We start from the raw sequence: 23,736 nt of genomic DNA on the forward strand, positions 1-23,736 counted from the left end.
TTAATTTAAACAACTTAAAATTTTGGATATTAAAAAAATCTAAATTTGACTAAGATTGAGATTTTTTTTAGACACTGGTATCAGTTGACGGATAATTTTGCTACTTTTTGTGCTGGTAACATAATAAAAATCTGTCATGTTGGAAAACATCTCCTAATTATGATTTCTCTGCTGGTTCCCTGTGTTTTTGATTTCTGATTAACTTAAATATATTTTTAGGTTCAACACCAGTTGTAGTTAATAAGGTAATTGATTATTGAAAGTAGCCTGTTAGATAATTGGTATTGGACAGATTTTTGAAATGTACTGAAATGTAATCTATTTTTTCCCCTTATTTTTGTAATTGAAATAAATCAAAAATATCCCTAACTTTTCTGTTAAAACAGAAACAATTTGGTTTTCTTTGGTTTTAAGTCACACATTTTAGTTTAAAGCTTTTCTTTTAATCCAAATAAAAGTTGTGCCCCTCTTCTTACAGTTGTACGTTTTTACTTTAACATATTTTCGACTCCAGCGATGGATTAAACTCCAGATTAACGTCAATTGAAACTAATGGTAAAAATGTCTCAATTCATCTAGATTTGCTGTTTTGCATCAAGGATTTTGTTTATCTTTGCATACAAAAAGGCAAGTTGTGTGCAGGAGAAGAGAATGCTTCCTTCACACGTCTCCCACAAACCAAAGGGCGCTCCCTGTCCTCCTACTGCGCTGATGGACACGTGGGAGTAGAATCGGCGCTCCGCTCAGGGTCTGATCGATCTGCTATGGAGGAGTCCTCTTTGGCAGCTCTTCTTGTTGATTATGAATCATCTGGGTAACAGTTGTGCTCAGAGAAATGGAACATGGAGTTTTCCTCCCTTTTCTCTTTCGGGTCCTCGCTGTTAGGCAGGATGTGAATAATTGCTCCGCTGGCTGGCACAATAGCGGCTCAACTCGGCTAATAATTTGGGTGACAAAGGAGGCGATAACAACTGTAATTTCTCCATTCTATCCCGTTATATTTCACAATGAGGAAGAGTTGAGAGGATCATTCAGGCGCTGGAGATGAAACGAGAATTGGCTGTGAATGAATGATTGTCTAATTGGACAAAAGAGATGCCTCCATGCGGAGAAAAGATGGCCGAACAATGACTTTATCGTCAGCATGGAAGTTAGCATAGAGATTAGCATTCTTTACTTCCTCAGCAGTCTTTTCCTTGCACATGAGCTGCTGCACTTATAAATAAACTTCTCTGTAGTGAAAGCCAACTAAAACTTCTAGATTTGTTTGGATCTTATCTGTCAGTCAATTAAAAACAAAATGGAGGCATACCAATAGATGTAGTTTAAGGTGAGAGTGTCGTTAGCTACAAGAGTCCTTTACCTGAAAAGCAAAGAAGAAGCCATTACTCCAAACAAAATGTAAAAAAGCAGATTCATTTCTGGAGGCATTTCCTGTGATCTGAAAAAACTGAATTTGAAATCTGTCAACAATTATACTTTTACATTTGAGGGGAAAAAAGCAAGAGCTTGCAATTCAAAAACACCATCCCAACTACGTGGCACGGTGGTGGCAGCTTGATGTGTTGCAGTTTGCTGCTAGAAGGACTGGGGCACTTACACCAAATCGATGGCATCTTTGGAGAAGAATCCTATGTGAAAACACTGAAAGAGCTCAAAACATCAGCCAGGAAGTTAAACCTGACCAACATGAGAATTGCAGTTACGCTACGGCGGGGATGAAATTACCGTAATAACTCGATAATGGCTGGAAAGCGCAACGTCTCCTCTTCCAGAAACTGTTGGAATTTTTCAGATAGGAATTACGATACTGCAAATTTGGCTGGATTGTCGCTAATACGTCCAGCCTGAAAAGGTTAGTGAAAGTAAAATGGAGACTGGGACAAAACTAAAGATTGCACAAATTCATTGAACCAAATTTAAATTTATGGACTCGATGTGGGACACGTTACTTTATGCTTCCTGCTATCTGTCACTTTCACAGTGCTTCCTCTCAACATCTGTTTGGTTCTGATAACTGGTTTCCCCGTCAACAAAGCACTCCCCTTCGCAGAGGGGACGCCACACATTTAATTTAAATAAGAAAACTTGCGAGCTGGTTTGTTGCTTGTGGGATCCGGTGAACGTTCGCCTGCTCAGTGAAGGCCGGTGAGTTAGTCACCATGCAGGTCAACCTGCAGTGGGAGTCAGAAAGGAAGAGGAGGAGATGAGCTGAAAGGAGAGAGAAACAATCCCACTTTGATTTTGTTGTTCCACTAAAAACGATCCACCCACTTCCAGAGATGCACCGTTTACAGATTAATGGTCAATTTCTATTTTAATGACTGTAAGACACACTAGCCCTCACGCGCATTATTTCGTAAATCAGCAATTAATGTATAACCTAAACAATAGTCACTTAGTGAATTAAATGGAAAATTGATATTTCTGACCTTGAAGATTCCCAGGAAGCTGCCAACACGACCAGATCTAATATGTTGAAAAGGATGAACAGTTTTCCATTCAGCCTTCATGTTATCCACTTGGTTTTACTCTCTTAAGTGCTTTTGTTGCCTGATTGAGCAGATGTCTAAGAAAAAATGTTTTCTCATCTTCTGGCTTTAGTGGCATTAAAAATAGCTTATTTTCAGTTTTCTTTAGTCAGTAACAGGATCCACACCAAAGAGTGTTAGCAGTTTATCTTATTCATTCATTGATAGAAAAAATATTAGATATTTTTTATAGTTTCCAACCAGTGGATCATTGGTCAGCACTGACTAAGTAGAAAATCGTAACCTGTTTGTTGTTATGCAGATCATTATGATTTCTTCACCAAAAAAAGGCATAAAATTTTAGTTTTATCTATTTTTATTGGTGGTTCTTTTCCCCCCAGGGTTCCCAGTGCCAGTTCTCCTGTTCTGCCATCTGTCGATATTTGGATTTTTTCTTTTTTTTAAGGCATTCCTTGCCTGATTGATGATTTTTCTCTCTACGTTTCCATCTCACTTTAGAATTGGGCGTGTTTGCTCCAAGTTTGGTTAACTTTTTGTTAATGTCCGAATACGGCAGACAATTCATGAAGGAAATTCAAGAATGTCTGTCCTTCAGTTGGACTGCAGAGCCATTGGGAGTTCTACTTAAGCGATACCATCCGTCTTCACTGCTTGGCACTCACGTGGGTCTTGCTGAGTCACATATTCCTGGACTCTGGAGTGTGTATATGTGTGTGTGTGGTAGAGTGCATGCAGATGGGTGTGTGTATACATCTCATTCTTTCTGCCTGAAAGATCTTTGGCATCGGCCGGGACTTCCTGGCCGGTTCTGAGCCTGGCACATGGACATGTTGGACTGCCGGTTTCATCTCCCAGACAACGTGAGGGGATGAAGGAGACGGGTCAGAGGGATCGGGTATGGAGAGGCGGAGAGGGGCATGTGAATGTGTTGATGGAAAGAATCCAAAAAGAACAGAGGGACTGTCTTGTACTCCAAAGTTTTAAAAAGTATTTGAAAAACATGGATTCCCAATTTTAAGGTTTAGTCTAGTTGAAACAACCATTTATCCCTAAAAAAGTAATGGAAAAGTTTTGACTTGCAGCTTAGTTCTGTGAATCGGGGTTTAGAAAATATCAGCCTTTTCTCTTTCACAACTTTTGAGTTGCCAGCATTAAACCAAAACATGAAGATGTCTCGTGGTGCATTGTAAACCTCAGAGGGGAAAACATGTTTGCAAAAAAAATAACCTTTTCAGTCTTCCACTCCACTTTTACACAAAATATTGGGAAAAGTTATTATTTACTACTCTTTGGATGCCTTTTAACTTGAAAATGCTCCTTGAACTTGAGGGCTGGATAAGATCATCCCTTTTTTACAAAAATATAATTAAAAAATGTCAATTTCCTGTTTGGCAAAACAGTAGACAGGGTAACAATTAGTATAAGTGTTAATTGTACAGTGTTATTTTGTCGTAAATTTGCTTTTTACTGTACAGTCTTTCACTGTTGCTGGTTAATATATAGAAAGTGTAAGTTGGCTTATTAGAATATGATGGAACGCAATCTTTTTGTTGTAGAGATATGAGGAAAATTGTTTGATTGTGCAGTTTTTCTGCGACCTGGTGTTAAATTTCATGGTGACATTGCAGTTTTCAGGGCATGTTCTTGTCCTTCAGAGTGCAGGTCTGTGTCCACTGGTCACGTTAAATGACCTGAAGCTGTAAAGCAGACGAACACAACCCATTTATTTTGCTTTAACCCACAAACATTTCCTCAGACATCTCACATTCACCCCAGGCAGCATATTCCCTGTTTGAAAATGAAGAGGAATCTAATTCATGCAGCCGAGTTCTGCTATCACAGACATGCAGCAAACGGAAGAGTGTTATGTGATCTTGAGAATGGAGCGCCGACCTTCGCCTCGTCATGACTCACCAATTGGGGGTATGTTGGCACCAAATTGTGTCGAGCCGCTTTGAATAGCAACTTTTTGACTCAGCATACACCTCGAAATACCAACACGGTCACCCTGGTGTCATCAAAACCTTGTTTTTCTTTACGCAGTACTTTCAACTACATTATATGGATTTGTGTTGTTCAACAGACATGTTTTAGGTTTTAGATGCTGTCTAATACAAAGTTTTAGTTTAGTCCGCCTTAGTCAAACTCTAGTTTGTTTGTTGAGAACGTCCGGTTCGTTTGGGGAGGTTTGAATCCGTAAAACCTAAGTTTCGGTTCAGTTGAAGCGAACTCCAGCACCATTTGAATGCAAGCAGAGCAGAGACCATTACTAAAGCAGGAAGTGGAATACAGTGAATGGCATTCTGGGTAAAGAACACCAAAACAAACACGTGAGTCTAGCGTTAATGGGAGAAAGGACTCAGGGTCTTTTACCATCTACATAACAGAAATCCTACAACCACTAAAATTTGCTGCTTCTCCATTTTTGTTTACATTTCATGAAGAAGGAAGTTGCAGTCATGTCTTCTTCTGAGGTTTTTGTGTCGTTTCCTTCAGTACTTCTTGGTGCAGCGCCACCACAGGCGAAGAGGGGAACAGGCTTCTCAATTAGCTTGGTTCGCTTGACTCGGTGCAGTGTGAAAGCAAACTACATCAGCGGAAAATATAACAAATGTTGCAATTTTGGTCCTCAGTCGAATTTAGTCAGGTGTGAAAACACCTTTAGTGTCTACTTGGGAACAACATAAACGGGTAGGTGAGGAAATCCATCGGAAATCAAATGAGGAACCGAAAGTTCTTACTTGATTCAAGTGTGAAAATGTATTCAGTATCATTAAACTAAGTTTATTATCATACAAAGAAAGGTGAAGCTCTTGATTTAATGCTCATTGATGCTTTTATCTTGGGTATAACAGCCTGTTTAAAGCTGCAGTAGCAAGTTCTGAGAAAACCATTGACTTGGCCTAAACAATTTGTTTTCCATCCACCAAAACACCTTACCGGTTCACCCTCTTGGGCCTCGGTTACGTTGCAGTCCGCCCTCCACAGCAGAACCTGCCAATAACTTTAAAAATTACTCATTACTTACTAGGTACAGAAAACTCAGCCCAAAACTGTATTTTGTGTTTACTTGACCAACATTTAAATCTGTTTGGAGTTCTGAAACACTTAAATGTGACCAACTTGCAAAAAAAGAAAAAAGTAGGGGTGCACCGATTGCAGTTTTCTGGCTGATAGTCGATTACCAATCTTTTGAAAAGCTTAACCTGCCGATTCTGATTTTGGCCGATGACAAATTTTTTTGTCTGAAATGTTGGTCAATATAGGGAGAAAGTTGTTGAGTAGGCAACAGTGGGGTCACTATTGTTTATTGTAAATGTGCAGATAGAACTTGGAGGGCTGTCAGTCAAACTTGTATCGGTGAAATTCGTGCAGCGTTTCCTTTTGGCCTCTGCATAACACCGTTCGCTCGTCGTCTCCTGAGCTGCATATGAAATAGGTCAGGCTGTATATTCAGTGGAAGTACAGTATGCACGTGTGTGCATGCATTTTTTATGATCACACTTTGTACGTGTGGAGAGATTGGCGTGCTGCTGTGTGAAGGAGGGACACCTGGGATGGAAATCTCTCTCTGTGTGTTTCGATCTCTCTGTTGTTAATTGAAAGGGCAGCGAACTGACGAAGAGTTGGACGGCCTGCAGGGCCGCGGAAAATCCAGAGGGAGGATGATGGCGGAAGTTAACTGAGAAAGGAAGTGGGGATAGTTTGAGCTGAGGTAGCGATAGTCGAAGAAGTGGATGGAGAGAGAAACATGCGAAAGATTATCCTTTAAAACCCAAATGATTGTTAAAATATCTGAATCTTAAATAAAACAAATTGAATCTGTAAAGCTGACATTATAGATTGAGAGGAACCTTTAATTGTGTGGAGTTTACGTGTTAAAACTATACCAAATAGTCAGACTTTGCAACTATTAACTTGGATAAAACAAAAACACAGTGTAGTTGTTGTACCCTTTTTGTTGATTTTGCAAGTTAATAAAGATCAAGAAAAAGCATAAAAAAGATGAAGGGCATTAAATCTAGTGTTTATTTTGCAGATATGTCCCTGCTTTGATTTAATTATTTTTCACAATTAGAGCCTAATTAGTAGGATGAAGATCCAAATCCTCTGCTATGTGAGCCGTTTCAAGCATTTGGCATGCTGAGGTGAATGCATCTTTATCTGTGCAGACAGAACGTCTGCATAGAGATGAAGTATTTATTGTGTAGAAAGGTGTTGCTGAAGTATTTATGTGTGTATACATAACATATCTTACTCCTAACACAAGGCAAAGAGAAGCAAGACTATCTCTCTTTAACAATTTCTTTGACTTTTTAAATAATTTCCATTTGCTATTAAATACATCTCACATCTATATCTAACACATTTTTAAAGACTCCAAACAAACTATTTAACCATCCAAAGTCACAAAAACAGGAAATTTTGCTCCTTTTAAGCAAATTATAAAAAAAAATATGGAATGACTTAAAACTTTTGAACAGTTTATGTTTAAGAAAAAAAAAAAAGCTGTATGTTGAATTTATTCACAGGTTTGAGCTTTGATTATTGTGGCGCTGTTTGAAGACAAAAGATTACATAAAGACGCTGCGACGTGGTGCGTTTTTTTTCATGCTGGTCATTTATTCAGACTGCATTAGAGAACAGCAGCTGCCAGCATGAATGGGCTTTCTGTCGAAGTTGTTTACAGGGTTAAAGACGATCTCTGAAGCTCAGAATGTGGAGGCAGCTGGCGTCTGAAGTGCATTTCTTCTCTTCAGTGATTGCTCACAAACACTGAAGTAGTGCTCTTAAAACAACTCTTTTTGCATTTACAGTTGTTTAACCTTTTATTTTCTTCTTTTTCTTTCTGTTCGCAACACCTGAAGAGCTGAAACTGCTGCTGGAGAAACGGGGTTGTAATCAAGGCCAGGGCGGGTCAGCTGGTGGGACTCAATTGGACCTTTGTCTTTGGGTGCATTTAAGTTTAAAATTAGCCTGTTTACGTGATTTGCAGCATTCCTGGAGGCATAAACTGCGCCGCATGACAGGAGGGGACGTCTCAGAGCGGAGCGGAGCTGTGGGGGGGAAAACAATCAGGACTAAATGTTTTGTAGATTCACTTTTTCTGCTGATTCAGAGAAGAAAATTCTGATGTTTTTTATTGAATTGGTGCATTCTTATCTAAATTCAGCATAACAAATTTATCAAACAGAATAATGGTTTGTCATACTGAGCATCTTTACATTTATCAGAATCAAAAAAAAGTTTGAAGGTTTACTCACCCGCAAAATTGTTGTAATCTTTTATTATTGCAACTATTTCTTAGCGTCTTTTAGCAAAACAAATCGTCATTCAGGCTTTGTTTTAAGAAAAAGAATGAGATGACCCCAGTTTTTTGTTATGACAAGAATAAAATGATAGTAAAAAAAACTGTTACTCTGCTTTTGTGATGCAGTTTGTTTACTAATGTTCTCCGACACAAATCAAGTGGAGTTTGTTTGGTAATTAGGTGATTTCTAATGATAATCGATTTTATTTTGGGTATCAGAGTAAAATGGGGGGAATACAGTAGCATAGTACGCCTTTTGGATTTTTATTTGGTAAAGTTTAATGTGAAAACTTGAAGGGATTCAAGGCATAAAGTTAAAAATCCTTAAATTACATGGAGTGATGCAACAACATAATCCAGTTGAAGCAGAAAGTGATGCGATTTAACTCGGTATTAAAGTTGAACCTTAATGTTATTTCCTTATTATGATGGTTCAGGTTCATTTTAAAAAAATGAAAAGATGTCTAGAATAGCATTTCTGGATTGGCAAACTGAGCTCTAAACTTCTAAAGCTGAATATTTTAATCTAACGTTGCATAAATGGCAGAAGGTGGCAGGAAGTCGAATATTAATTCAGATAGATCAGCCGCAATGATTAGACGTTTTCAGTTTAAAAAAAAATGCAAATAGGAAGTGACAAATTCATGCCAAGCAGCAGATCTTGTCTACTGAGGCCTCTTCTCTGCATATCAGCTGTAGTAGTTCTAACTTTTCATTTAGAAGAGCATCTCTGTGGGAGTTTCCCACGCTAACTGGGGCTGGGTGGGCATTTCCCATAACGTAGCCGAGTCTGTGGGTGTGTTTAAACCAGACAGAGGTTAAAAAAACATGAGAAGAGACGTGCAAATTGTTTAAAAAGACATTTCTTTTGGGGTTTTCTCTTCATGCACGGCTGATTTTCTCTCTGTCTGATGAAAACATCCAGCTCTGCGCATGCAGAGCGCCCAGTAAATACCTTTTAGGCCTTGTACATCTCTCCTATCAGAATCTGACGCCCAGGGACTGATATCCGCTACAGAAATATGATCCCTCATCTTGTCTTTCTTACATAACTGTCTGCAGACACCCGCAGTTGTAAGTAACGCAGAGGAGCTGCTTCGGTTTTACGCTCTAGAAATCACTTATTGAGGTTGTTGGATGTTTATGAGCCCTAAACATCCAGCGTTTTGCAGGATACACTTCTCCACACGCTCCCTGTGTCGGCCATGTATTTATAGCACGTGTAAAAACTGCAGGGCCGTTTGCATGTATAATAACACAGCGTGCTCACGCTGAGTGCGTGCTGTCTCCAGTCTGCGTCGGTGCGGCTGGCCGTAGATTTATACGGTGGCCTGTAATTGCCCCTTGTTTGCCTGCACCTTTTTTGGGAGGCGTCTCGCTCTCTGTAAGCGGGGAGATTAGTTAAATGACAAAGCGTTTCCTGCGCGCACCCGCTCGACGCCTCGCACGCAGTTGTGTGAGACCAAAAAGCGATCATTACGTCCTTGTTTTCCCGCTTTAGCCAACCCCGCGCTCTAAATTACACCGTGTGCTGTTCCAGCATTGTGTCTGAGAGAGGGACCGGGGTTACAGGGAGCTTTGTGTGAGTTACAGCACAGTTTCCTCTGTGCAGGTGGGTTAAGTCCAGCTGAATGAAACTGAACTTTCACTGTTTCCAGATAAATTTCTGCCTTTGCACACATGTGCTGCTCGTTTTTTTATACACAATTTTCGGCATTCCAGGTAAATGTTTGTGTAATCTTCGATTTCCCATTAATTTATTGTAAAAACTGGTAAAAGATGGAGGCAAATCCAGGCCAATGCTGAAGGAAAACCTCTTGGAAGCTACAAAAACATTTTTACGTGTCATGATGGCCCAGTCAAAGTCCATAAATCCAACTAAGATGCCCTTCATTCACTCTATTTGTGCTGAACTTCTGGGGAAAGCTAATGGAGACCCCAAAAGACTTTTATTGTTCAGAGACTAAATATACATGTACGCCACACTTTTCAGCTATTTTTTCATGGTTTCCTATCTTGCCATCTGAAAAAAATAAACATATTTTGTGGAATATCAAGTTCTGCTACATCTTTGAGATATACATCACTGTTCATTCGCTCCTTGGTTTAGAAAGTGCATTTTTATTATAATTTAGGGTTAAAAATTCAGTGTTCAACTGTGTTAGTGTGGCATACATTACCATTTTGGTGTATTTTCTGAATCAACTAAGCATCAGAGAATAACATTTCTACACTTAAGTTTGCTCTAGTAGGAAAACTGAGAAACTTCATTCGAGTGCTAAGGAAGTTTATCTTCACAGGAAATTGAAAAGGAAGGTTTATAGACGTGTGAGAAGATACAAAGATTTTTATCTAAGAAAATTTAAAAACCATCTGTAGTTTTCTTTTCGCTTCACAAAATTCAAAGATGTGAATTTTTTTGCCACTGGAAACAAATTATAAATCCATTTCAGTCATTATTCAAAATGGGAAAGTTTTGAGAACATGCAATTGAAGTTTGTGTTAATCAACAAATAGATCATTTATTCTGTTGTCACTGCAGAAACTGTCTTACAGCCATTTTTTAATATACTTTTTAGCACTTACTTTCTGATCATAAGTTAATAGAGATTAGTGATTATTAAATTATTTAATTTTCCTTTGGGATCAATGTATTTTTGAATTTATATTGAAAACCTTTCCAATGTCAAAATCTATTCCTGATGTAATAGATCAGGAATACCTGATCTATTACAGATAGATCAGATATTTTGTGACGATACGCAAAGTATTGCAGTCTGGACTTTAACGTGACTTTTAAACAAACCAAATGATTTTTATAGAATAACTTATCAACTTGATCGACTTCAGACACTCAGAAATGCTTTTGTAATTGATAATCGTTATAGATCAGATAAAAGGTTCTGCTCCAGGCCATCATCTCTCGCCTGGACCCAAAGGGACGGCGAACAGCGCCGTGAATGCTTGGAAATTAAAACATGATACGTTTTGGTGTCAATTTAGGCTGCAAGTTTAATGCAGCTAAAACTGAAAACAGGAAATTATATATTACTTTTTAATTATGTCCTTTATTTACTAGAGGAGCTTTAAAAGTCACTCATTTACTGAGTTTATATGCCCAGTTCTGTTTATGGAATCAAGTAAAATCTGTTTTAGCCTCCTAGCGCTCATGCTAGTTAGCGCAACGTAGCTAAGCTGGAATAAAACCACAGTATCGGCTGATATTAGCTTCATCCTTAATTAGGCTGTCAGTCTGATTTATATTAAAACAACTGAAACTAGATTTACATACACTATATAAAAAGACAAAACCTATTTTTATGTTCCTAAATTTAATTTTTAATTAGAAAAAAATTATTTTAAAACTTGATTTTAAATGTATTTTTTTTTTTTTTAGAAAAAAAAATGACATTAATGAATTAAATGATAAATAATAAATTAATGCTCAACACTTGAAATTTTGCTTCATTAGACAACAAAATTGAGGTGCAGCAAGAATATGGGAGCATTTTTTTAGGACTATGATCTTTTCAAAACCATTCTTTTTACCTTCATACTGGTTAAATTGGTTGAACTGGTAGTTTAATTACATGTTTTTCCCCATTGGAGACATTTACTTTCCCAGTTTCGGCCTTTCTCTTTCCCTTTTTAAATAAAATTACATTCCTTAAAGCAAGCATTATTTCATTGTGACCAGCTGAAAACAACTGCAGGCATAACATAAATCCCATCCTTTATATAAGAGTATTAAACGCAATATACTGTAAAATCGTTTATTCAAGCATTTTTTTTTTGTCCTCAGAATGACTGGCAAGATGTTATATGAGTTTGTCAAGAGAAAAACAGCATTGCAGACATTCGTCTTTCTAACTAACCTGCTCCAGACAGCGGACGCAAGTGGAAGGTTATATATTATTATTTTTTACAGTTATCTTTTTTACTGTTGTTGAGGCTGTTTTTCTTTACAAATTTCTGAATCATAGCAACGCAGCCTTGATTGGATGTGCTCAGAAAATGGTTACAATTTCAAGAAAAGTGCTTGTTTACAATAGAGTTAGCTTTCCATGTTCAGCTGTGCTTGTTAAATAAAGCGCAGATTCACAGATTAGACTGTGAATTAGAGGCTGGATTAAGTCTCTAATTCACAATGTCTTCATAACATTTGTTAGCCATGCTTTTGACTGTAAAACATAACAACCTTTCCGATTTTAGGAGGAATTTTTTATTCAAATGTTCAACTAACTTAGCAACTTTTCAGGCTTTACAGAATATCCAGGAGAACAAATAAACTACCCTTCAAGTGCAGAGATAGTTGAAATAAACACTTATTTTCAATTATGTCTAACATTTTCTTTTATTTCTCTAAACGCAGGCAATATATTTATTAATCCATTTACAATCTTCAATGTTCAAAATGTCAAGAGTTCAGCAGAAAAACTACTTGAGCTGCACAATATAATAAATCTGAATTGTTATATCAATATCACTGCATTACTAAAATAGCAAAGGATGCATTATTTAACAGGATAGTATATTTAAAGTGTGATGCATTAATGTTCTGTACATTTGATTACACTGTATTAAATTTATTATTAGTGAACTTTATGTGGACGTGCCTCCATTTTATGGTCAATTTGTGGCTGTAACACCAGATTTTCTTCTGTTAATAACAAAAATAAGACATTTCTGTTATTAACATCCTCAAAATCTTCAAGACATGTACAACCTTTTTATTTTAAAAACTATTTGACTAAAGCTACTTAAAAGTCATCAGAGTAGCACATCTCACGCTACTGAGGATCTTTGCACAGAGAGCTGCTCATTAAGCTGCAAGGCTAATGCTAGCTGCCATAGACATTTAGGGCGGCCATCTTGGAGCGGTACACCACTTCACTCAGCGTTATGCGTTTAGCAGGCACAATGACGTATCAGCGCATTTAGTCGATCATAACACGCTTTTTTTGTTGCTGGAGACTATCTTAAAACATCTATCAAAGCTACATTTATAAACAATTGTATGTTTAAGTATGTTTTTAATACATAGTTCAGCATATTTAAATATGCTTAGTGGCTATAACAATAGAATAGGAATGGAATATTCAGATATTGATGTATGATGAGCATATTACAAAGCACACAGCCGTTCATAATGTATGTATATCTATATATATAGATATATATATAGATATACATGTTTTTCAGCTGACGAGTTCTAGCTTCAGAGATTCAGCAGCTGAGATAAAGTCCAAAATCCGATATGAGATTCATCCATGCTGCAGTGAATCCGTCTCTCTTTATAGATTTGTCCCTCTTCTTCCTCACATCATGTCTTTAGGAAACTTTCAAAACAAAAACGGAAGATTTAGGATGTATCTTACTAGTGAAAGAATTACATATAAATAATAGTCTTTACCACCTGTGTAAACTTTGCTGGTGAATGTTTTAACACATAAGTTTTATAATATGTGTTACATTGTTTCATTTCTAATATAGGCTCTTGCGTCAGATAATCTAAGTCAATGTTAGAGAATAATACATTTTTTTAGATGTACAGAATCTCAGTTAGCCTTCATAGCGGGGCTGAACCCCGTATTACACCAAGCACTGTAGCTAATATTAGCTGATATCTCGCCAGTGGACATAAATACAGTAAAGTAATATTCTAATCACAAAATATACACAATAATATGTCCATCTTACTTGTGAAATGTTGTCTGTGGAGCCCTCACATCAATAATCCATAGAACAACAATATCCCTCAGTGCTGAGGGACGACCGCTCCAAGATGGCCGCCGTATTTCCTGCGCCGGAGCAGCCAATGCGGGGTCTACTCTTATATTATGTCTATGCTAGCTGCTCTCTTTGGATACGCCTGGTTTCGTTTGTCTCGCAGCGATTTATATGCGGCCCCAGTTAATTACATGCTGACAAAACGCCCAGAAAGAGTGGTTTTTATGGATAATGAATTTAGTGATTTGCTTTGAAGGCTGTAAGTATTAATGAGTAAAGTTACAGCAGTGTGCTGCGCTGCGGTCAGACGGTTGTTAGTCTGGGGGAAAGCTGAGCTTCGCTTGACCTGGTCACACCAGCAGCTCCTTCACTTAGATTGGTGGAAAAATTTGTTGGATCAAACGCTCAATTTTTTTCTTTCTGCGATATCACCACTTTTTTTTTAAGAGTCCTGATTGTTGTAGAGTTCAGTTTTGGGAGTACTACCTGGATTTTAAGTTTAAGATGACTTAAAAAAAAGAAAGGAAACGAATATTTAAATGTGTCGGATTCATTTGCATTGATTCACACACACATTCACTCCTACTCGATGGGTTTGTAGACATGCATAGAAGAGCTATTTTGATGGATCCGATAAATAACGCAGGCCTGAGAGTCTCATGTTTTAAATACCTTCTTGTGGTGGGTAATTGCATGCAGCTGTGTGTGAACACAACTTGGCAGCGGACTCCTTAATTTGTCTGTATGAGCTCTTTTTGGCTGTTTGTGTGTGAGAAAATTACTGTTTGAATTAAAATTAAAAAAATATAAAAGTGAGTTTGAGAGCAGCAGCTGAAGAAGCGGGTCGTAAAGGTAGTTAGACGTAAAGAAGGATAAAGTAAAGAGCTGTCATGATGCCGGGGTTAAGGGTGGAGAGAAAGTGTTTCCGCTGTGGCTTCAGGCAAAGTTTGTTTCATCTTCAGCTTAAAAATAAAAGCTCTCTGCGAGAATTTAATGCTCCTTACAGTAGCCAAGCTGCAAAACATTCAAAGTGCCTCAAGATCTAAATAACGAGCGTCACATGAAGGGACAGAAAGATTTAGATTTTAACATTTCTAATGTTAAACGCAAATGCGATGAATGAAAGTTTTAGCTTAATCCTGAGCAAAAATACAGAATAAAAACTAGATATAGTTTTTGTTTAAGAGGCTGCTGCACATTTATTGTTATATTATTATTGGCCTCTTTACTTCCTGAGACTGCTGATCATTTTTTTCTAGTATTATCTTTAATTTTGTTTCAAGCTGTATTTAAATAAGACTAAGACTTTAGTCTTTAGACTTTAGACTAAGCCAGTGAAATTTGCTGAACCTCTGGACTGGACTGCTCCCTCTGTGTTTAGAAATTTGGAGAAGTGCTCAAGAGAAAGAAGCATTAAAATGCCTTTTGGGTAAACTCAGGTCTTCAAGGAGTCCTTTTATAGCCTGGACTGCCTGCTACTGCTGTGATGGTGAACACACACACACGCACGCACACACACGGAGAGCAGCCAGAAACGCCTCCCTTGGATATCTGCTTTGTCACCCAACAGAGCTCTAATCATCACAGTAAAACTGGAGAATAAATGTTTAGCTTTCTGATGCAGCTTTTTGTTTCAACCCAAATGACTTTCCCTGTGGCGTCGCCGTCTTATCATGGTTTCTATTGCAGCTGCTTGTCTAATTTCTGTTCCTCGTGGAGCTGTAGATGGCTGTAACTACACTGATGATTATTTAACTCAGTCACCCGGTTACGTTACATTTCAGGAAAGCAGTCTGGTGTTGACATGCATTTGAAAACACTGTCTTGTATTTAATTTGTAAGAAAGCTCATTAAAATCAGGATTCCACTGGGGAAATCCAAATCAAGGAAGGCTCGAGACAAAATTGAAGGGAATCTAGAAAAGCAAATGGATTCATGTGACACTGCAGCATATGTGCAAGAAATTGCTTAGACAAACCGAGAATATTGTTTTAAAATTGAAAATCGTCCGACTAAAGTGATGCTGTTGAGCTGAATTAACTTTTACGAAGTAAAATTTATCGAATCAACACTGTGTCTCATGAGAAACAACAAAAACTTTAAATTTGTCGTAACGCCAAAAACTTAGGTTTTCCTCCTCGCTCGCCTGTGTATGTGTTCATTACCTACACAGACTGATTATTTCTGTCAACTCGGAGTGAGTTTCCTAGTAGATCTGCAGGATAAATGCATCGACCGGTTCAGTCCAGCGAATAGATCCCAGAGCAGACGACCCCCCCTCCCTCATGCTGAATCGACATCGAGCCAAATGGATTTGTGGCGGCTGCGGTTAAGTGGAGATCCAAGGCTTTCTGTCACTTACTTACTGTGAGGAGAATAGCTTGAGGAACACACACACACACACACACACACACACACACACACACACACACACACACACACACACACACACACACACACACACACACACACACGGTTTAAAAGCTGATTGTTTGTAGCTACTCAAGGTTGTGGCTGATTAGGAAAGCTGCAACGTAAATCAGTAATGGCGGTGGTTCTTTTCAAACTCCTCTCCTGTTTGATTAATTCGAGAGGAGTGAAACAATGAGCATACGGTTCTGTTTCCTCTAACGTAGCCCATTTACTGCAAGGGTTTGGTTCAGAGTTTTTTCCAGATATGATTGTTTTGTTTATTTGCAAGAATCGATTAAGATATAGAATTTTATGGGAATAAACGTCCCAACAGGCATCATTAGATAAGGATAAATTACATTTTTTCTTCCCATTTGAGAAGACAGTGTATTTATTTTAGACTTTAATAAATCTGCTCTGTGAGTTTAGGACTAAATACACGCTAACTGGCTAGCAATTTGTAATAATAAAGCCAAAAAAACCCAACAAAAAATCTGTTTTAATTTCTGTTTTATTCAACATAAAAGCCTTGCATTTTTTTCTCTAATCATAATTCAACCATTGTATAAAAGTTTTTAAATTTACGGGCAAACTGTGGAGGTCAGAAAGGCTTTTATTAATAAAATATTGCTGCATGCCTTGGAGAAAAACAGTGTTGGTGGCCTGTGAGTGGAAATGAACTTGTGCAGAGCAGGAAGACAGCGGAGGGCAGAGGAGGGTTGTTTCCATCTCTATTTAAGGAAGAAACGCAGTGTGAAGCTGTCTTGGATGAAAACATTGCAACGTTTTCTAATAATAGTTTAATCTAGTAATAGGTCAGTTTTTGACACATCTGATATATTAATTTGCTGCCTGCTTTATGTTTCTCTTTTATTCGCCCATATGTACAAAAAGTCTTGCAGTTACAAGTCAAGTTAATATCTAAACATGTTTGGTTATAATTCAGAACAAAAGTCAAAGATATTTAAGTCTAAAAAGTTTCTTTGATTCAGCATAATCTTACTAAGTATTGGTTAATTCCAGAAATGTTTCTCACTTCAGTTCAAATTCCTCATTAATTGCCTTTTAAACGACATAATTAGTGTGAAAAGCTGAATTTAGTTGAGTTTAACAGTTGGGATTCGACTTGATTGCAAAAGATGAACAGATCAATCATCAAAACTCCTGAAATTAGTTCAGAAAAAATACAAATCAGATTTTTATTTAAGTCATTTTAATACTTTCTTGTTGGAAAAAAGGCAGTTTTGAGACTCAAAATGCTCAGCAGACTCGTTTCCTTCTCATGTATCTAATCTTGTGCTTTAACTGAGAGATGTGATTAGTGTGTAGATATTGATTATTCAGTTGGATCGAGTTTAGGGTTCAGAGAGTTTCTCTGCCTGTTTTCTGCCAGCTGTTCAGCAATGCACAGCAACCTGTCGGTGCTGCGTTACTCTGTACTTATAACAGCTGGGAAAACCCCTCAAGCGCATTCTAGGGTATGTCATTAAAAGGACGTCAAACCACAAGGCATGTTTATTTATATTGCACCAAAAATAATTTACAGGACATCAAAGGGCAGATAAAAAACAATGCACAAAAAGATGTCAGAGTTTAAAAGCAGAATAGAAACAAATGTTTCAAACAGCTAAATATACTGTATAGCAAAAGCTGCAGTAAACAAAAGTGTTTTCAGGAACTAAAAAAACAAAATTCCTATTGTATTTCTTATTGTTGGGGTGTTTTGACGTAAATTACCTAAATTTAAAAAGATTTTTAAATTTTAAAAGCTTCTTTATCGGCGATCGGCCAGAAAACTGCAATCGGTGCGCCACTGTTGTCTACAATCAATAAAAGTTCCAACTTTCAATTTTGTTTCCCTTATGTGCTTTAGGAGACAAATCTGTTGCAAAAGTTAGAAATTGGCTTCTCGCAACTAAACCTCATTTAAAACTTAAAGTTGATGGATCAAATCTAATTATAAGGAGTGAAAAGGATGGTAGAAAATTCAGAATTCACCAGAAAACATTTTTTGAATTTTTGCTTTGTCTATAAAAATTCCTGAAAAACTTTTTCCTAATGGATATTTTATAGTCCAAAGCGGAGTGAGGATTTCACTGTTTTTGTCTGACTCGGTGTGATTGGCGCAGAGCAGCAGACGGTGACAGATTGGAGCGATGGGGAAACACCTCCACGTGTGAAACAGGGCAGGATCGCCTGCAGCACCGAGGAGGTGTGAATGGGATTTTCTTCCTGATGTGGGAATCGACTGAAATGAAAGTCGGTGTCAGTCTGACGGCAACACCTGGGGAAAGCCCTGAGCTTCGAATATTATGCAAATACACTGTACTGCTGTAAAAATAATTGATTTCTGATGTTTCTTGCATTTTTTGGATCAAAAACATTTCTATAGGAGAGAAAGGGAACCTGAGTAGATAAAAAACTCAGTTTTCAAATGATTATTTCATGTATTAGAGACAAGATTTTTAAAAACACACGGCTGTGTGTGAAAATATAATTGCCTCCCATTTTAAATTATAAATTTACTCTCGGTAACCGGGTCTCTCTGAGCGTCACGCTCAACCCTAACCAGACCTGCACAATCAAGAAAGGACGTCAGTTGGACCCGCCTGACAACATGGAGCAGGAGAAAAAGATTAAAAAAAAAAAAAAAAAAGCAAGACATCATCTGAGTGTTATTTTGGATGTTGTGCCTCTGCTGTGTGGTGAGAGCGCTGTGTACGTGTTACAGGGAAAAAGACAGGAACATTAGCAACTTACAGAAAGTCACAAACTCATTCTGCTGTATTTGAGGGTGAGGTACGTCTTTCTCTGCTCTATTCCTGTGTGTGTCTGTAAAGCCACAAACATTTATCGCTGAGACATTAGTCCTCTAACCCTGGAAATGTTCTTCAGGTGGTAGAAGGCCGACTTGATCCTGGTCTGCGCATGTCGGCCTGCAGGAGAAAACGGCTGGACTGACTGTGGCAGTTTGGGAGTTTAAACATCCAGAGTAAACTACATATCTCGTCTTTTGTGCACCTTGTTTGGTCATATCAGCCGGAGAGGATTCGCTGTGCTGCTTTTAATCGGCAGGTATCTCTTCTGCTTCTCTCTCAAAACAGGATGTGAAGCAAGTCCACTTCCTGTGTGGCTTGTTGTTCTCCGATAACAAGCCGCACGTCGCCTTATATCTGTTCCTCTTTATGATTTCCCATGAAGTTTTAGCTGTTGTTGAACCCTCGGCTCCCCCTAAAGTGCCTTTGATTTCGGTTTTATTCAGAAGCACGAACCTCAGCAGGTTCGTGGATTAATTCGACTTACCTTTCCCTCTGCTGAAAAGAAGCCTCGACTACAAAGGTTTCGCTTATTTTTCCTCCGTCCTTTGATGGGAATTCTCTGCTTTGATGTAGCTTGAACTTTTCTGCAGCGTGATGCCCGCTTTGCTGTCTGTAATGAGAAGCTGCAAATAAAAAAACGCTCCTTCTCCGACGCTAAATGAGGAGTTTAAATCCAAAATAAGAAACCGTGTTCGACGTGAAAGACGTCAAAGATCGGCTTTTTGAAAATGGCACTTTTAAAGATGAAAGGAGCACGTTTGGCTCCTTCCTGCTGCCTTTGCTTTAGATTGGGACAAATCGCACTGCTGCAGCACTTTGCTGAAGTATTCAAAGCAATTAATCTGTTTCACATCTTGTCGCGTTACATCTGCAAACTTCAACGCATTTTATGGCGTCAAACCAACTCAGAGTTGTGCACAGTTGTGATTTTGAATGAACAAATTCAAATCCGTAAAGTGTGCTGCTGCTTTTATCCCACTTTGCTGTGATACGAATGAATAAGATCAACCAAATTAATATGTGGTCCAGCTGACATTACCTGCTTTTTTAGTCTGGAAATTGGAATACAGATTCGGCTTAATTAAAAATAAATTAATATTTGATTTGATTGATTTATATCAGTAGGACAGAGAAAACATGTGCATACATAACCAAGAACAAAATAATATTTTTTACCACTACTTTTCTGCTTGATAATGAGTTGAACATGTATTCAATCCTTCCCTTTGTCTCAATTTAATTTAATATACTACTTACTCAATCAGTAGTTATTGAAAATTTGTAATTAAAGCCATGTTATAATATTCATGTGCCTGTTAAAACAAATAAATTATATTACAGACAAAATGTTAAACTAAAATGACTACAATTGTAAATAACTCCAATCTACCCATATGCATTCTTCTTAATCTGTTAAATAAAATGTTAAAAAAAAGAAACTTAATAACCATAATAAAACATGTTTTTCAGAAAAAATAATGACAATCATACTTTTTTTTTAATCAGATGCTCATAAAAATCTCTGCAACATGACAAAATGTAGTCAAATTTCAGAAATTTTAACTTCTCTCTGTCATCTTGTCTTTTTGTACATGTAGGTGCAGGTGATTTGTAATTTTTTTTTTTTGTCTGTGTGTTTGTAGAGCGGTTCAAACCGTCAGAGTGTAACTGAAGAAGGGTTCACACAGAGGGCAGCATTGCTCTGCCTGCTGGGACGCCTTTCATGGGCTTTGACCTTTTCACCTCTCGGTGATTATGATAAAACAATGAAGACGGAGTCAGAAATCTCCGGTGGGAGTTACCAGATGAGAATCGCTATTAAAGCTTTTATGGAAATGTAAAGTTTGGTCGTCGGTAAGGACTTTCCGTTTCATTTCCGAGGTTAATTAGGAAGGATTATGTCTGCGTGTTTGACAAACACAGCAGCTACTCCCTCCCTATCGCCTTAACTCAGATTAATCTCCTAATTCTGTTGGAACTCGGCTGGACAGGTCCGCGGTTCCACTGGAAACCCTGCAGAGGTGGAGGAGCAGATAAGAGAGACGGATTCAGCAGGAAGTGACTCATCAAGTTGTAATCCACCGAGTGTGATGTTTTATTTTCTAACAGGGACCGTATCCATGTTTTGGATTTATTATTTTCCGTCCCGGTAGACACGAGTTTATCTTTTTGCAGATTTCAGAACCATCTGTAATATCCGGTTTAAATAAATTAGAATTTGAGAAGTGATTGTTAAAAAACAAAATTACAATTCCTAGAAACATTCAGTTAGTAGTTCATGTCTTTCTATTTTCCTAGGAAGTGAATAAAGTTGCATTAACATCCATTTCTATTAGCCTGTCATCAAAATGGGAACAACAAGAGAACATTTTCTTTAAGTAATTAATTTGTGGGTCAATTCAGTTCAATTATATCGAACTAAGTTACAAAAATGTAGCATCAGATCAAGTTTACATAGATGAAGCATAGACAGATTTAAAGCCAATTAAATTAATAATAGTTTAATTTATGTTGCTGACTTTTCTCATTCATCCTATGGATGCATGGAAAAGAAACCTCTATTTAACAGGAACAAATCTCCAAAATATCAATCATACTGAATTAATGATTAAATTTAACAAATACCAAAGAATAAAGTCACAGAAATATTCTGCAGGTCTTATTTTAAATCAAATTTGAGTTAAAGCCTAAAGTTTTAAGAACATGATGTTTTTTGATCTGCTTATGGATCACAAAAAGGGTGGGAGTTTTTATTTCATCTAATAAATCTAGATATAGGTTTTCCAGAACAATAAGGTGAAAACTAGCAGATTGATGCATTCATATAAATAGTTTCTATATATTTTAATTCACTATCTACATATCTTTAATGCATTGAATGTGCACATTTGTTTATTTTTTTTATTTCCTTTTTGACTTTTTTGAGCATCACAAACAGCCACATCATTTTTTTTACCAATAAAAATAAATTGTAAGTTGCACTGCAAAAACACAAAATTTTATAATTTTTAAACTACTTTCTAGTACAAATATCTAGGTATACTTGTAAGTTAATTTTGTCTTATTCCAAATAACATTTCACCAACCTTTAGGAGCTTGTTTTAAGTCAATAATTTCTAGTTCTATTGACATATTTTTCACTTATAACATGGAAAAATGTTTTGTAAAGGAATAAGTATAAGTATTTAAAAAAAAAAAATCAATATTAAAGAAATTAGTGACTTAAAATGAGCTCCTATATCTTGGTGCAAAAAGTTACTTTAAGTTAATTTTGTCTTATTTCAAGTGTATTAGAAATTATTTTTTTATTTATTTTTTTGCTAGATTTTATGTTTTGTTTCCACTTTATGAAACATTTTGTTCAACAAAACTCCTCAGTGAGTTCTGGCTTTTTCTCTGCAAACAAGTTCAGGATTGAATTTTTAAAATCTTTCTATGAATGAGTTTGATCTCCTCTGTGTTGTTTCTCTACCTTCTCCTCTGGAGTCTGAATCTGCTCTTTCTCCTGTGTGCTGTGCTGCATGTCAGAGCTGAAAGGCTTCAGCACAGCAGCATTGATCAATAAAACACACATCCGTCAAAGATCTGAATCAAACTCTGTTATACGGCTCTCTCTGTGCTGTATTAAGAAAAAACACAGGATTACTGCTTTGTTTTCTGTTGATATTGATCCAAATTGGTATTTACTGTTAATGGAAAATTTAATGCAACTCATTTTTTGTGTGTTTTAGTCTAAGCTAAGACAATCAGTGCTTTATTTCTGTCGCAGTAGAAAAGAGTGAAAGTCTAATGAAATGATGCAGACACAGAAAAACAAGCATTAAAAATAGAAACTGGTTTCTTTTGTTTTTGTTGTAAATGACCTGCTTCAAATGAGCTTTTCATTTTTCCTCTGCCTTAAAACCAACCAAATGTTAAGATGTTCAATCAGAGGCTTCGTCATATCACTGTAACACCGACTGCTACAGGAGATCCTTCTTTTCCACAGCGATCAGCGTCTACAACAACTCTGAGTTACGTTTGTTTCCTCTAAAGTATTTTTGAATTAAATTGATTAATTAAAATGACAGAAAAGAGAACTGTTTTTTAAACAAGCATTTATTCTTGTAGTAATCAAAGAAACAACAGTTCTTTAACATCAGTTGTTTTCAAAATAATTCATACACTGTGGAACATTTAGAGTAGTATCTTAATATCCAAGTATCTGAAAAGTAGTAAATTTATCTAACGTCAGGTTTTAATTGTGCAATAAATAAACGTGTAATTAAAAGTTTAAGTGGAAAAAATGAAAAACAAAAATTAACTATTCTGTGGATTTAAATATTTCATATTTTCTGTGCTAAAGTCAAAATAAGTGATATTATTTAAGGAAATATAACTAACATGTTCATTGGTTAACTTGCACATCAACTCACCTGCAGACCAATCAGACGGTTTGTAGCAGCGTTAGCCCCGCCCACTGGTTGTATCACTGAAATGATTAAATAAAGCAAATAGGTAAGCAATAATGTATACTTTTATTCATATAAAATATGCAAATAAAATTCATTTTTACATTTTTCATTATGGATGTAATAAATGAAGCATTAAATTTTATATAAATGCATGGAAGGATTTTTGTGTTTTATTGTATTTTTTGTGTAAAAATATACCCTTAGTATTTGGTCCTCATCTGCTGTATGTGAATAATTTCGGATATTTGCTTTCTGTCTCTGAAGCTTTTTACGTTTTCTGTGACATTTTCTTCATCATGCAGCTAAAATTAGAAGTGATCTGATGCAGTTTTTGAGCCCAGACGTTGCTCAGGCTGGAGTTTAGAAAGCTTTGTTGGAGAACATGATGTTGAAAAGAAAGTGTTTTATTTTGAAATCGGGATTCTCCTGCTCTTCTGGTCTGTAGCTTGACTTCCTGTTTCACACCTGTGCTCTGATTGCATCTCAGCTGCTTCTCATTTGTAATTATGCTCCATCTC

General features: G+C 36.9%; 1 protein-coding gene across 8 annotated transcripts in view; it reads left to right on the top strand.

Moving 5' to 3' along the window:
• anks1b (ankyrin repeat and sterile alpha motif domain containing 1B) overlaps positions 1-23,736 on the top strand; it is a 201,311-nt gene that overhangs the window by 22,924 nt on the left and 154,651 nt on the right. The gene's annotated exons all lie outside the window — the stretch shown is intronic.

The sequence above is a fragment of the Poecilia reticulata genome, chromosome 23 (assembly GCF_904066995.2).
Source record: "Poecilia reticulata chromosome 23, P_reticulata-male-v2, whole genome shotgun sequence".
Taxonomy (NCBI): Eukaryota; Metazoa; Chordata; class Actinopteri; order Cyprinodontiformes; family Poeciliidae; genus Poecilia; species Poecilia reticulata.